This window comes from Microcaecilia unicolor, chromosome 11, assembly GCF_901765095.1.
Source record: "Microcaecilia unicolor chromosome 11, aMicUni1.1, whole genome shotgun sequence".
Classification (NCBI taxonomy): domain Eukaryota; kingdom Metazoa; phylum Chordata; class Amphibia; order Gymnophiona; family Siphonopidae; genus Microcaecilia; species Microcaecilia unicolor.
In genome coordinates this window covers 17,695,470-17,710,468 of record NC_044041.1, presented here as the reverse complement: position 1 = coordinate 17,710,468, position 14,999 = coordinate 17,695,470, and positions in this window count along the sequence as shown.

The following is a 14,999-nucleotide window of genomic DNA, read 5'->3' as shown; positions in this document are numbered from 1 at the left end:
GGTCTATTAGTCCTAACCTTGCACATAAAGAAATATCCCATGTTTCAATAATTAATCAAATTTCTCTCCAATTTCAACAGCCCCACACTGCTGGCAGTTTAAAACTTTATTGGGTTTAAAAAACGACCCGATATGGCCGTGTTTCTGCCCTAAGGCCTGCCTCAGGGGTCTTGATCAATCTCAGATGTTGCAGTGTAATATTATATACCAATGAAAATTTGCACACAATTGTTGGTAAATCAAAAACTTCCTTTGTCTCCTCTCTTGTAAAAAATGTCATGTTGTCAGTTTAAGTCCATTTAATAACGGTCTATGGACTTTTCCTTTAGGAAGCCGTCCAAACCTTTTTTAAACTCCGCTAAGCTAACCTCCTTTACCACATTCTCTGACAACGAATTCCAGGGTTTAATTACACGTTGAGTGAAAAAATATTTTCTCCGATTCGTTTTAAATTTACTACATTGTAGCTTCATCGCATGCCCCCTAGTCCTAGTATTTTTGGAAAGCGTGAACAGACGCTTCACATCTACCCGTTCAACTCCACTCATTATTTTATAGACCTCTATCATATCTCCCCTCAGCCACCTTTTCTCCAAGCTGAAGAGCCCTAGCCACTTTAAACTTCACTGGTATACCACAGATGGTTGGAATGGCTTCTCACTAAGCATTTTTTAAAATAGGAGCTAACCTATCCAGGGAAGCTTTGTTATCTATATATAATATAGAAAGATCTTGATAGAGCCACTTACTTTTGGTAAAAGACTCAGTGTCAGGAGACTGAAAATTCCTTATGGCCCTCTCATTGGCAATTGCAGAACCAGCCATGGGAACAAAGGCTAATTGAAGTTTATTAAACGTTATCCATATTAATTGGTATCTTAAAGTTTGGTAGGCCACTTTAAAAAAAAAAATTTGATCCAAGCAATGGCCAACTACACGTTGGGGTAATGTGGAAAAAATCCAAATCCTTCAGGAATAAGAGAAATTCGTCCTCAACTCTAGATGCTGGATGGTCAGCAAAAATACTCATATCCCCGAACACCAGGTCTCCAGGAAGAACGCAACTAGCCTCTGCAATCAACAAACCCAACTCATCAAAAGAGAACAGTGACCTCAGAAGGAAATGGGACATTTGCAGGTAGCTGGGCAGGGGAACAACAGGAATTGATCGATCCTCGACATCTGACCTTTTCTGCTTTATAAATGAACTGAGTTGGCTCCTGTATCGGTTTCTCTTTGTTTACCTAGTACTACTACTACTAATTACATTTATATAGCGCTACCAGCCGCACACAGTACTGAACACTTGACATAGAGAGGCAGTCCCTGCTCAAAGAGCTTACAATCTAAGTAAAACAGACAGACAAGACATTACGGGCAAGGGAATTACAGGATAAAGAGGAACAGGGGGAGGAGGGCAAATGAGTAGTGGTTAGGAGCCAAAGGCAGTAGTGAAAAGGTGAGCTTTCAACATAGATTTAAAAACAGGTAGAGATGGAGCTAGACGTATGGGTTCGGGAAGACGGTTCCAGGCATAAGGTGCCGCAAGATAAAAGGAACGAAGTCTGGAGTTAGCGGTGGAGGAGAAGGGGGACGACAAGAGAGATTTGTTCAGAGAGCGGAGTTGACGGGGGAAGTGTAGGGAGAAATGAGAGAGGAGAGGTAGTGAGGGGTCATAGAGTGGATGCATTTAAAGGTCAGCAAGAGGAATTTGAACTGTATACGGAAGCGGATAGGGAGCCAGTGAAGTGACTATCTGACAACAAAATCAAAACCATAGTTCAACTCCTATGATGACTGGCCTACAATCATCATGATTGGAGGGAAAAAAAAGCCAGAACCAATCAAAATACTAAGTTAAACTCAAGACACAGAGGAATATCAGTAGGATAACAATCATAGGCACTTATTACATATCATAAATCTTGCAAGTGATACAGAAGCATTCCAGTGTAAAAATTCATCTTCCTTGGTAGGTCAAAAATTATGTAGTTAGGAGATATTCTAATAAAGAAATATGTAAATTTGAGTTATTCCTTTATTATGTTGATTCACTATTCCATAATGATTTGTAATATTTTCATGACTTGAAGTAGGTCTCTACACATACAATCAACTACCTAAAAGTATGATCTCTACTTTGCCTCTGTGATGGCGTTGTTTGACTTACTGTTGATATCTGATTATTTTACAGCTAGAAAAAAAACTCACTTTTTACAACAAAAATGTAAGAATAAAGGGTTGAGAACTACCCAACGTCTCTTGCGGGAATAGAGTTAGACAGAAAAAAAAAATCCAGGGAAAGGAAGTCACATCTGGTTGGTAGCTCAGAAAAAAACTCTGTTTTAGAGGCATAAATTAATGAGACTATATACAAAACAGGCGACAGCAGTGAGGCAAGCAGAAAGAAAATCAAATAAGAAAAAAAGAAAAGATTTGAGTGTTGGACCAGGGAACAGAGAAAGAAAACACCCAAAGGATGTGACAAGTGCACCATGAGCAGGAATATAAACAGAGAAGTCGAGACAGACCAAACTCCAACAGAGAAAAGGGAGGAGACTGAGGCAAAATTATTGTGCAGTACTTGAAAAGTCTGACAATGAAGGTGAGCAGAACCAGGCCAAACCCCGAGACAAAAGAGTCAAGTAGAACAAAGAGGATCAAGTAGAGCAAAACATGCAACAATATCAAAAACACGAGAGGTTGAAAGGAATGAAAATGAGGCTCCATCATACTTGTGAACAATTACAGAAATCTTCGAAGATGGCTCAAATTAAACCTATTATAAAAGAAAAAAAAGTTTGCTAAATATGTGTTTTTGAAATATAATGCATGAGGCTGTAAAGTATACTCAAATTATAACGGTAACAGCAACTTAAGGCTAGACTACAATCCATCTGTCATAACTTTTATTATAGTCCCATATTTTTATCATTGTATTTCAAGCATGCCCTGAATTATCCCTCCTCCCACAGTAAGAATACGGGACACGGACAAGTTTATAACGAGGTGTCCAAGCAAGGCCATAATAACCACGAGGGCCGACTGTTTAAATTTGGAGCTCCTTTATATTACATTATTATGAAGTTTGTAGTCGTTATCTATCCAGAACAGTGAAGAAATTAATGAGGAAGCAAACTGACAAAGCAATGATGTTTTCTAAGGGTTGACGCTTCCCCAGACACAATCGCTGTCTGCAAGGGTCAGGGACAGGTCGATATGTTGATATGCACAATTTAAGAGATCCAGAGCCCTGTGTGTTAGAAAATAAAACTGTACCTGTATAACTCACCTTAAGCTTGCATTTGGAAAGGAGAGTAAGCAAATTTATGATCCAAATCCACCATCAATCCCGGGTCCCTATAGCCAGCTTAACGGCAAGCTACAAAACTACATGTCTGATCACGTCCAAACCATATAACGGGGTGCACAACCTCAGTCCACTCCTCAAGGGCTGCAACCCAGTCATTTTTTCAGGATTTTGACCGTGAATACGCACGAGATCTACTTGCATGCACTGCCTCCCATTCTTGAAATAGATGTCGTGCGTATTTTTATTTATTTATTGCATTTGTACCCCTCATTTTCCCACCTATTTGCAGGCTCAATGCGGCTTACATAGTACCGTCAAAGGTGTTTGCCCAGTCTGTGGATAACAAATACAAAGTTGTATAGTGATCGTATGAGGTATAAGTGGAGGGTCAGAATGGATGAAGATTGCGTGTTGTCCTATTCGATCATAGTCATGCTGTGTTGGTAGGTGAAGAGGGTTACATGGGGTCGTTGGGGTAGACCTTTTTGAAGAGGTTGGTTTTTAGTGATTTCCTGAAGTTCAAGTGGTCATAGATGCTTTTGGGAGCCCACTCCACAGTTGTGCGCTTATGTAGGAGAAGCCGGCTACGTAAGTTGTTTTGTATTTTAGTCCTTTGTGGAAACCCTGAAAATCTGACTGGGTTGTGGCCCTCAAAGATTTAGGGGTCCTTTTACAAAGACCCACTGAAAAATGGCTTGCGGTAGTGTAGGCGTGGGTTTTGGACGCGCACTGATCCATTTTTTAGCGTGCCTGTAAAAAAGGCCTTTTTTGCCGAAAATGGACGTGTGGCAAAATCAAAATTGCCACGTGTCCATTTTGGGTCAGAGACCTTACCACCAGCCCAATATTGACCTAGTGGTAAAGAATCTGGGCAGTAATGACCGGTGCGCGTCCACTACACGCACCCAAAAATAAAAAATATTTTTCAGACGCGCGTATCGGACGTGCACCAAAAATGAAATTACCGCAGGAGCCACATGGTAGTTGAGCGGTAACTCCATTTTGGCGCACGTTGGGCCCATGTAGACGCTTACGCGGCTTAGTAAAAGGCCCCTAAGATTGAGTACCCCTGAGGTATATACTACTACTACTAATTTCTGAAGCGCTACTAGACGTACGCAGCGCTGTACACTTGAACATGAAGAGACAGTCCCTGCTCCACAGAGCTTACAATCTAATTAGGACAGACAAACAGGACAAACAAGAGATAAGGGAATATTAAAGTGAAGATGATAAAACAACGGTTCTGAACAAGTGAATAAGGGTTAGGAGTTAAAAGCAGCATCAAAAAGGTGGACTTTTAGCTTAGATTTGAAGACGGCCAGAGATGGAGCTTGACGGACCGGCTCAGGAAGTCTATTCCAGGCATATGGTGCAGCAAGATAAAAGGAACAGAGTCTGGAGTTAGCGGTGGAGGAGAAGGGTCCAGATAAGAGAGATCTATCCAGTGAACGGAGTTCCCGGGTAGGAATGTAGGGAGAGATGAGAGTGGAGAGGTACTGAGGAGCTGCAGAGTGAATGCACTTATAGGTCAATAACAGGAGTTTGAACTGTAATAGCTGGGTCAGACAGGCTAAGTGTAGTGTAGCTCTGCAGCGCATGGCTCTTCCTCGACAAAACCGAAGGGGACAACAATGTCAATACAACCTTCCCAATTAAAAGAGAAAACTAGGTTTCACTTAATTAGGGTGAAATAATCTTATCTGGTAACATGAGTTTCCTTAAAGGTTTCCATCACAAACCCATCCACTTCCAGGAAGTAAAGCCACTAATATATCTTCTGACAGTCTGTAAGATAACGCACTGCTTGTTCGTTAAATGAATGCGACCAACCAAGTACACCCAAAACACATAAGCCTAACCAATTACTACTTTGTTGTTGTTCATGTTTCCATCAAACATAATTTTTCTTTCCACACAATGTAGTATCCAGAAGTGAACAGAGTTTTCCAAATGTACTTTGCACAGTGCCAGACTGACAATTAGCAATTCATATAAATACACAGTGCTTTCAGGGGCTCCGCTTCACTTTTTAGTACTGCCAGACACTGTGCAGACAGTTTTGGTCAATCACTCACAATCACCCTCCGTCTTTTTTTTTTCTTGGTCTATACTTTGCATCATGCTTCACTGCATACCATAATTTCAGAGATTATTTTGGTCCCCAGGCTCATTATCTTTCATCTAAACTACATTAGCTAAAACTTTCCATTTAAGCAATTTGGATTTCTTCAGCTCTTCTCACTTGTATTTCCCGTCCGCTCCCTTAACCACAAACTGACTGTCATCAGTAAAACATTTCTTTAATAGTAATATACGAGATACCAGTTAAACCTAAAAGATGCTACTTCGAATACTTGCTCTTGCACCTTTTGCTCATTTCCAATTAAGAGTAGTGTTGGTCAATGCTCTGCTCCCCTTTTCTTCCTTCTAAAATGTTCTTTATTCTTTACTAGTAAAAAAGGCCCGTTTCCGAAACCAATGAAACGGGCGCTAGCATGTGTTTTTTTTTGTGTGTGTGTGTGTGTGTGTGTCACAGTGTTATTTGTGTGTGTGTGTGTGTGTGTGTGTGTGTGTGAGGGTACGGTGTATGTGCAGGTTGTTGATGATGGAGGTGGTGCGTTGGTGTGCGGTTGTTTCGTTAGTTTGGCAGCCAGTCTCCAGCGATTCCTAGGCAGGGAAGGAGTAGCTCCTCCCCCTTCCTTGGTCGCTGTTTGCTGCTGGCTGGGTCGCGGGTAATCCTTCCAGCTGGGCCGCAGCTTGTCCTGTTCACCCACGTCCCAGATGGTGACGGGCATTTTGTTTTCCGGCTCCTCTGACTCCATGTCAAGCGATCCCAAACATAGTCTGTGCTATAGGCCCTCTGGCACTCTTCAGTACTGGCATTAGGCATTTAAAAATTTCTCCCTCCCCCCTCCCGGTCTATTTTTGCACATACCCACAGCAGGAATATTCTTCTCTCGTTCCAGCGGTGGTTCTGTGCTCTCTGTGCTGCACAGATAATGAGCCATTCTGCTGGGGAATGCTCCTCCCTTATTGTCACGTAGTTTCCTCTGATTGGTCCATCTTACGTTGCCTAGTGTTGCCTGGGAACGGTATTGTGATGGTCCTTTGTGTTTCAGAATGTTGAGGGTGTTTTTTCTGATTGGTCCGTCATGCGAGGGCGGGGCAGAGAGACATGGTCAGTGTTGTGGCTTCACCACCATGAATCCATGAACCCTTCAGTGAGTGACTGAGTGACTTCAGAACGTTGTCTTCAGAACGTTGAGGGTGAGTTTTATTATAGTAGATTACCCTTGCTATACCGCTTCAACTGACACACAGAGCCTACCAGGCGATCTAATGTCACTAATTCTTTGGCGGTGTTGTTGCCGGGCCCATTGGCAACCTGGTTCCCACCTTCTTTGAGTGCAATCAGCTGTGCGGCCGAGCATTGACAGTCTCCAGCTGTTGCCGTTTGCCTCCGGTTCCCTCTTCTACTCTCCAAGCCGCTTACTGCCGCATTTTGGTTGCAACAACAGGCACTCAGCCTGCCGCCTGTTCGCTCCAGTCCCGTTCTTCAACCGTTGATCGTTGCGGCTGGGCCGTTGGGCCTTTTATAACTACGACACCTGGTTGCTGCAGCCATTGTCTGGGGAACTGGTGTGGTCGGTTGAAGAGCAGCTTTCGACTCCTTCGGCAGCTCTCGTCTCATCCTGCCTCACACAATGAGTCAAAACCTTCTCATGTCGGAGTTTGCACAGGCAGCCACAGAGATTCAGTCTACTCCAAGGCTTCAACATATCGCCTGAAGTCCTTCCTACCAACATATTTGCGGACCATCTTTAAATTCTTTTCACCTTTCATCTTATTATCTATTTTCTCTGTTTCTTTGATTCTATCTAGTTGATTCTAATTTAATTGTAACTGTATCACCTCTGATCTGGCAATAGCCTATCAGTGCATTGTAAGCCACTTTGAGCCTGCAAAACTGTGGGAAGAACGTGGGGTGTAAATGTACAAATAAATAAATAAATATCAGTTTACATGCTATGGGCTCCTTTTACTAAGCAGTGGTAAGCCAATGCGGGCTTATCGCTCGCTATACAGGAAGTACCACCAGGCTACCGCAGCACCCCAGTAGTACTTCCCACCCACCAGTACGCCATCATTTCCCACGCTACAAACATTTATTTATTTTTGTAGCGCCGGAGTGTACCCGGCAGCACTGCTCGGTTATTGCCAGACTAACGCGGGAGCCCTTACTGCCATCTCAACAGGTGGCGGTAAGGGATACCCCCCCCCCCCAAATGGCCACGCGGCAAGTGCTTTACCTGCCGAACAGTCATTTCCTGTAGGAAAGCGAAGACTTCCCTTTTACCAACTGTGGTAAAGGGGGGCCTTGGCGCGTGTGTAAAACACGCGCTGATGCTAGCACCGGCCCCCTTTTACCGCAGCTTGGTAAAAGGGGCCCTATAAAAAATGAGAAAAAGAATTAGAATGTTAGATAGGATGGAGGGGGGGAAGAAAGGGGAATGGGACTTGATATACTGCCTTTCTTAGGTTTTTGCAATTACATTCAAAGCGGTTTACATATATTCAGGTACTTATTTTGTACCAGGGGCAATGGAGGGTTAAGTGACTTGCCCAGAGTCACAAGGAGCTGCAATGGGAATTGAACTCATTTCCCCAGGATCAAAGTCCACTGCACTAACCACTAGGCTACTTCTCCAATAACAACACTCCATGTAGAAGCCTGCCCTTGCAGATCAGCAACGCGGCCGCGCAGGCTTCTGTTTCTGTGAGTCTGACATCCTGCACATACGTGCAGGATGTCAGACTCACAGAAACAGAAGCCTGCGCGGCCGCGTTGCTGATCTGCAAGGGCAGGCTTCTACATGGAATGTTGCTAGTGGAATAGCAACATTCCACGTAGAATCTCAAATAGTAGCAACAGAATCTCAATAGTAGCAACATTCCATGTAGAATCTCCAATAGTAGCAACATTCCATGTAGAATTTCAAATAGGGAAAGGGAAATGGGACTTGATATACCGCCTTTCTGTGGTATTTTGCAACTACATTCAAAGTGGTTTACATATATATAGGTAAAAGTCCACTGCACTAACCACTAGGCTACTCCTCCACTGGTATACCAAGCAAACAAACAGAGGAAAAACTAAGAGGGAAATGAAGAAAAGAAAAAGGGGATGGATCGGGGGGGGGGGGGGGGGGGGAGAAGGAAAGAGGGCACCTGGACTCGACTATCACTGCCAAAACGCCTGCCTAAAGAACCATGCTTTAATTGCAGTTTTGAATATCGGAAGAGAAAGTTCTCCATGGATTTCCAAAGGGAGATTGTTCCAAGACGCCGGGGCCAGAAAGTAAAAAGCACTATTACACGTTCATTCGTATTTGGCAAATTTAGGGGAAAGAAGTACCATACAATGGTCATTGATGGAGCGAAGTAATTGCATGGGGAACCAGGGGATTGTCAAAGAGAAAGATACAATGTAGTTATAGCCTAGCAACAAGAGCACGACAGAAACAGATTTGAATCCTCTTTTTTAAATGATCAGTCTTTCACCATTTCTCTCTGCTCTACCTCTTCCTCAGCCTACCACCTCCCCTGAGTGTTCCTCAAGGTTCTGTTCTCATTCTTCCCCCCCCCCCCCCCTTTTCAATATCTTTCTTAGCCCACTTGCTACCATCATCGTCCAAGATCAAGGTTTCTCTGCTTATTTTTACAGCAATGATATCCTTTACTACATTTTTGTTATAACAGCAGTTAGCATACTTGGATTTAAAAAAAGGTTCCTGGAGGAAAAGTCCATAGTCTGTTATTGAGATGGACATAGGGGAAGCCACTTCTTGCCCTGGGATTGGTAGCATTGAATCTTGCTACTATTTGGGGTTCCAGAATCTTGTTACTCTTTAGGATTCTGGAATCTTGCTATTGTTTGACATTCTACGTGGAATGATGCTATTGTTTTGGTTTCTGCCAGGTATTTTTGGCCTGGATTGGCCACTGTTGGAAGCAGGATACTGGGCTAGATGGACCATTGGTCTGACCCAGTATGGCTACTCTTATGTTCTTATCCAGGTCTCACTCACTTTCATCCATGCCTTGACAGTATCGTACAGTGGTTTTATATCAGCCGTCTTATTCTCAACCTGAACACATTTTGGATCACTGGTGGGAAAGAACCCAGCCACACCTCCTAAAGGGAGGCTGGGCACAACCGGGCCGATGGCCTGCGAGGACAGGGAGGGGGGAGGGGAGGGCGCAGGGAAAGATAGAAAGGGAGATATAAGCAGGCAAAGGGTTAATGCGAGGAAGGGGAGGGGAGGGGCGGAGAGAAAGGAAAGGGAAAGGAAGGGAAGGAAAGGGGGAGTTTCTTTGGAATCATGACAGCAAGGAGAGAGCAGCGCTGACCGACCCGCCCACCCAGTCATCAGGCACTAATTGTCGCAGGCAGGTGTTAAGAAGAAAGGTTTACGCAATGACACCAGGGGGTACACAGCAACATAGCAGTAACAGTACTAACCGAGAGGCTGATAACGGGGTCAGAAAGACCTCTTGCAAAGTGATAAGCATAAGCAACAGTTAGGGCTGCATAGTGGCAGCAGGAAAATGTGGACAGCGTGTCTCCTGGCTTAGGCGGCCGGGGGGCCAGAACGCCGTTTTTGATATTTATGGCTGGGGCATCCTTAAGCGGGATGCACCAGGAGTCTACGGGTGCTGGTAATTGGCACAGGGAACGCACAGGCTGCTTGGGCGGCAACCTGTGGGTCATACTAAGCATTTGTGAGACCCGAAGCTGTGTACCCCAAGTTATTAAGAGATGATAAAATGAAGTTATGTGGTTGTAACAATAATTATGTTATAATATGTTATAATGTTGTTTTGAATTGTAATGTAAAACGTTCCTGGCTGCGGCCAAAATAAATCCAACCTTCTTTAAGATGCTTTTTGGTGTGGTGCTTGCGAGCGAGGCGGAGCAAGTGCCGAGTGCACGAGTTGACAAAGCCTCTCCACTGCCCCACTCTGTAATGAGTCCTTTATTTTTTGTTCAATGTCTTTATTAAAGCATTAAATATAACATTTAGCTACAGCAAAGGTATTTCTGTGAACATTATTAGACCTGCAGAGGAAAACAGCATGCGTACACTTGATTTTCTAAAACGCACATGTAATATTTTTGCCCTCTTGCTCCCTCTTCCCCCCTACCCCCAACACACAAATTGGTGCAAAATAAGCACATATTTTTAGAACATGTATTTTAAAATGTATAAGTATCCAAAGGGAACAGAATATGGGTAGTTTCTCTTTAAAATTTCATACCATCATACTGGCAACCACATGGAACTTGACCCTCTAAGGGCTCAGGGTGAAGCTGCAAACTTAGGCTTGGGTTGATATAATGACTAGAAGAGAGGGAATTCTTTTTAATTAGCCGAGATTATGTTTAACGGTATATTTGTATTATTTTGACCGTATATATATTGCTATACTATCAAAAATAAAGGCTGGGGTGGGGGTGGGGGGGTTAGAACATAACTCAAGGCCTAATAAAGAACATATTTCAAAACCATTAAGACGCCTCAATTTAGGCAAAAACTATACGCTCAGAGGAACGACTTCCCGGTGATAAAACAATCGCCATATCCAATCATTTCACATGAAAAAAGCCATCAACAGTTAAAACAGTGGACACATGCACCTTGCAATATCAAGTAAAAATTTTAAAACAAGTTCTTAAACTTACCCTAATTCATGGCCGGTTAAGTTCTGAATACCCAGTTAACTGGCCATGTGTTACCCAATGTCACATAAACCAGATATTATTTATTTACTAGTAAAAAAGGCCCATTTCTGTAGGCAATGAAACGGGCCTTAGGCAGGCAATCCCCCCCCCCCCCCGTGCTACGGCCCCCTCGAACCCACCCCCTCCCGCGAACCTGTCGTTCCCCCCTCACCCCGGAACGCCGAAAACTGTCGCCACCGTCGCTGCCGTTGTTGTGCTACCTTCCCTTCCCGTAGGTTGTTCAATCATCTTCTTAGAAAGTTTAACTCCATGCGTCTGACGTCAGACGCACGGAGTTAAACTTTCTAAGATGATTGAACAACCTACGGGAAGGGAAGGGAAGGTAGCACAACAACGGCGGCGGCAGTTTTTGGCGTTCCGGCGGGGGGGGGGGGATCGACAGGTTCGCGGGAGGGGGTGGGTTTCGAGGGGGCCATAGCGCGGGGGGGGGGGGTGACAGCTGATTCCGAGGCAGTAGGAGGAGTAGGGAAACACTCCTCCCCTTGCCTTGCAATCAGCTGTGTTGACGTCAGTGACGTCCTGCGTGTCTGCCTCGCAGACCAGTACCACTTGCAGCCAGGGACCCACGGTCCCAAGCATGGAACGTTGGAGGTGAGAATTATTATATAGGATTACACTTCTACCCCGCGCTTGCTGATGCCCAGATACTACTACTACTACTTAACATTTCTAGAGCGCTACTAGGGTTACGCAGCGCTGTACAATTTAACAAAAAAGGACGTTTCCCTGCTCAGGTGAGCTTACAATCTAAAGGACAAAATGTCAAGTTGGTGTAGTCTAGATTTCTGAGTATAGGTGTGGTGGTTAGGTGCCGAAGGCGACATTGAAGAGGTGGGCTTTGAGCAGTGATTTGAAGATGGGCAGGGAGGGGGCTTGGCGTATGTGCTCAGGGAGTTTGTTCCACGCTTGGGGTGAGGCGAGGCAGAAAGGGCGGAGCCTGGAGTTGGCGGTGGTGGAGAAAGGTACTGAAAGGAGGGATTTGTCTAGAGAGCGGAGGTTACGGGTAGGAACGTAAGGGGAGATGAGGGTAGAGAGGTAAGGAGGGGCTGCGGATCGAGTGCGTTTGTAGGTTATGGCCCACCATTGAATATCCGGGTACAACACCAGCTACAGTCAGCAAAACGCTCACTGTCGCAGGCTGAATATTTATATTGACAAGAGCCACATGTACAAAATGAAAGAAATGTTCCACAAAAAAAATCTGTAGTGCTATATTTTAAGTCATAAGGAATGTCTTCAAAATAGCATACTTTTTTTTTTGGTTTATTGTCCTTATCCTCTCTCTCTAGTTGTTAACCACAAGATCAGTTTTATACAGGATGGACAGGTTATAAGCTTGTAAAATTAAATTACATTCCATTAAAATTAATGTCTATAGTACTATTAGTTGAATGTAGAATTACCATCTCCCCCATCCCCACTGCATCGTGCCACGCAGTCACTGTTGATGGAGCCGGATGCTCCTCGGAGATGAGGAAAAGCATGTTGCACCCAAAGGATTAGGGGCCAGATGCACTAAGCTTGCACTAAACTTAACAAGCCATTAACGAGCAAGTAGTAAACCCTGGCATGCACTAAACACTTTTTTCCGACGACGGTAGCAGCTAACGAAAACGGAATGCAGATGAGCAAATCGTGTAGAAACCCTATTGTAATGAGATGCACTAACCTTTTCCGATTGCCTGGAAAATCTAACGAGAGGTCTGTACCTCTCATTGGGGCTGTGCGGGATTGGAAAAATTATTAAAATGTAAAAAAAACAAAAAAAAAACGGGGGGCTAAAACAGCCAAGTGCACGTCATGGACGGCCATTATGGCCGTTCTACACCCGAAAAACCGCCCAAGTGCTCGTCACTTTATTGATAAATGTTCAATAAAGACTTCATACAACTTAAAAAAGAGGGAAAAAAATCCAAGTGCGCGTGCTTTTTTTTTTTTTTTTACCAAAATTATTAGGGGGCTTTAACCCACCATCTCTGGATTACAAGACCACTGCTCTAACCACTCTACCACAACTGCACTTACTTGGATGTCCCTCCCTTACTTCCAGGTCTCTCAGCTGAGTGAAGCATGGCCAACAAGGACGTTTTTATTATTGCGTGGGGGGGGGGGGGGGGGGGGGGTTGGTCGCCCAAAATGGATGGTTTTTTTTTTAAACCAAAGCTTTATTTAAAAAAAATCAAACAGGCTCCGATGCTGCAGGCTCTTTTTTGGACATCATTCAACCCCGGAATAATAAAAACGTCCTTTTTGGCCGTGCTTCACTCAGCTGAGACCCCTGGAAGAAAGGGAGGGACATCCAAGTAAGTACAGTTGTGGCCAAGTGGTTAGAACAGCAATCTTGTAATCCAGAGGTGGTGGGTTCAAATCCCAATAATAATTTTATTTAATTAAAAAAAAAAGGACGAGCACTTGGATTTTTTTCCACTTTTTTAAGTTGTATGACGTCTTTATTGAACATTTATCAAAACAGCATAACAAAATACAGCACTCCAGAAACAAGTAAGTAATAGCATAACTGATCAGCTCCAGGTCTCTCTTAGCCAATCCCAGCATGTTTAGCTGTTACCAGTGTCAGCTAAACGTGCTGTGATTGGCTGAGAGAGACCTGGAGGGAGGGGCGTCCAAAAAGTTTTGATTTGTGTCCTCTCGCGTCCCGATTTTCTGGGCTGGAAGGCTCCTCTGTATCGTCAGGTTAGTTTTTATTCTCTTGCCTCTGAACTGTACATTAGCTTATATAGTGAAGGACGTCCTTGGAATGCGCAGAGCAGCCAGCATAACGCTTGGCTGCTCTGCGCATGCTTGACCGGCTGACTATCCGACTGTTTAACGATGGAATAGAGAATGCAAGTGAGCTACAGCCAGCAGCTCATTTGCCATTCCTTTTCCTTGATGCATGCCCGTTCCTTACCGATTCGCTAAGGGAATCGGTAAGGGAAGGGCTCTAACGATTGATTAGTGCACCTAGCCCTAGGTAGGGGAACAGCTGAACTACAATATACCCTGTTTCCCCGAAAGTAAGACATCCCCCGAAAATAAGACCTAGTAGTGGTTTTCCTGAATTGGTAGATATAAGGCCTCCCCCAAAAGTAAGACCTAGCAAATTTTTGTTTGAAAGCAGGGCCGCCGAGTGCTGGACAAGGCCGCCCCCGGGCCCCCCCCCCTCCACCCACCCTCTGTCGCTCCTGGAACTAACCTTAAACGCCTCCTTTCACCTTCGCAGCAAGCAGCAGCAGGGCAGACCTCTCCTTCCTTCCGTGCCCCGCCCTCGCGGACGTTACGTCAGGCGAGGGCGGGACACGGAAGGAAGGAGTGGCCTGCCCTGCTGCTATTTGCTGCGAAGGTGAAAGGAGGCATTTAAGGTTAGTTCCGGGAGCGACAGAGGGCGGGCGGGCCAACCCCGATCCAACCCCAATGTTTCCCCGAAAAATAAGACAGCCCCTGAAAATAAGACCTAGCGCATTTTTGGGGTCAAAAATATAAGACAGTGCCTTATTTTCGGGGAAACACAGTACCTAAAATGTGAAGCAGATAAGTTCTCCTTCAGCTAGTCCCTTAAACCATTATCTCAGCAAAAGTCAAGAAACAAAGAACGTAGCACCATTATACTAGGATCCTATGTAGCATGTTAGAGATACCTGTTATCTATTTCGACAGACAATATATGAATACAGCAGGTATCTCTCTGTTTCTGGAGGGCTTACAATGTAAAGGTTAAAAAAAAAGGCAGAGATTAGGTGGGATTTGAACTTGGGTCCGTTGGTTTATGGTCCACTGCAGTGACCACTAGGCTACTGCTGTCTTCAGAATGTCCACCATATCTGATACTGTCAGGGAGCTTAGTTTCCCTTTCTGGTGTCACTTTCAGGGGTGAGGGAT